The sequence below is a fragment of the Sinocyclocheilus rhinocerous genome, unplaced genomic scaffold (assembly GCF_001515625.1).
Source record: "Sinocyclocheilus rhinocerous isolate Xijiao unplaced genomic scaffold, SAMN03320098_v1.1 scaffold2747, whole genome shotgun sequence".
NCBI classification, from domain to species: Eukaryota; Metazoa; Chordata; class Actinopteri; order Cypriniformes; family Cyprinidae; genus Sinocyclocheilus; species Sinocyclocheilus rhinocerous.
The window spans coordinates 27351-29072 of record NW_015623082.1 but is presented as its reverse complement, the minus strand read 5'-3'; positions in this window follow the sequence as shown (position 1 = coordinate 29072).

Genomic DNA, 1722 nt, shown 5'->3' with positions numbered 1-1722 from the left:
GTTCGACACTATTGACCACGACATTCTTTTGAAAAGACTAGAAAACTTTGTTGGCATTAATGGAAGTACATTTGCATGGTTCAAATCGTACTTATCTGACCGCCATCAATTCGTAGCAGTGAATAAAGAGTTATCATATCGATCACAAGTGCAGTATGTAGTACCTCAAGGCTCAGTACTAGGGCCGTTACTTTTCACGCTTTACATGTTACCCTTGGGAGATATCATCAGGAAACACTGTGTTAGCTTTCACTGTTATGCTGATGATACTCAGCTCTATATTTCTTCGCAAAACATACCAATTTGAAGGTGTTAATTATAGGACCTAAAAACTCTGCATATAATAACCTAGAACACTCCCTAAGACTTGATGGCTGCTCTGTCAATTCTTCGTCATCAGTTAGGAACCTAGGTGTGCTATTTGATAGCAATCTTTCGTTAGAAAGCCACTTTTCTAGCATTTGTAAAACTGCATTTTTCCATCTTAAAAATATATCTAAATTACGACCTATTCTCTCAATGTCAAATGCAGAAATGTTAATCCATGCGTTTATGACCTCAAGGTTAGATTATTGTAATGCTTTATTGGGTGGTTGTTTTGCACGCTTAATAAACAAACTCCAGCTGGTCCAAAATGCAGCAGCTAGAGTTCTTACTAGAACCAGGAAGTATGACCATATTAGCCTGGTTCTGTCAACACTGCACTGGCTACGTATTAAACATCGTATAGATTTTAAAATCTTGCTTATTACTTATAAAGCCCTGATTGGTTTAGCACCTCAGTATTTGAACGAGCTCTTGTTACATTATAGTCCTCCACGTCCGCTGCGTTCTCAAAACTCTGGCCATTTGATAATACCTAGAATATCAAAATCAACTGCGGGTGGCAGATCCTTTTCCTATTTAGCGCCCAAACTCTGGAATAACCTACCTAACATTGTTCGGGAGGCAGACACAACTCTGTCAGTTTAAATCTAGATTAAAGACCCATCTCTTTAACGTGGTTTACACATTACACTAACACATTTCTAATATTCAAATCCTTTAAAGGATTTTTAGGCTGCATTAATTAGGACAACTGGGACCAGGAACACTTCCCATAACACTCAATGTACTTGCTACATCGTTAGAAGAATGGCATCTACGCTAATATTAGTCTGTTACATTCTTATTCCGAGGTCACCGTAGCCACCAGATCCAGTCCTTATCCAGCCCAGATGGTGGATCAGCACCTAGAGATGACCTCTACAGCCCTGAATGTCAGAGGAGATCAGGAAAACTAGATGAGCCCCAGAGACAGATTCCCAGTAAAGACCTTGTCTCCTAGATGGCCACCGGGACAAGACCACAGGAACCAGTTGAGTCCTCTGCACAATGTGACTTTGCTGCAGCCTGGAATTGAACTGCTGGTTTTGTCAGAGGAGAATCTGGTCAGAGGAGAACTGGCCTCCCGACTGAGCCTGGTTTCTCCCAAGGTTTTTTCTCCATTCTGTCACCGATGGAGTTTTGGTTCCTTGCCGCTGTCGCCACTGGCTTGCTTAGTTTGGGACACTTAATTTCCAGCGATATCGTCAGCTTGATTGCACAGATACTATTTAAACTGAACTGAGCTGGATGATGACATCACTGAATTCAATTATGAACTTTTAATAAAGATAAAGACTCAGCCTTTAACTGAAAATTGAGTGTTTACTATTGTCATTTTGCATTAATGACACACTA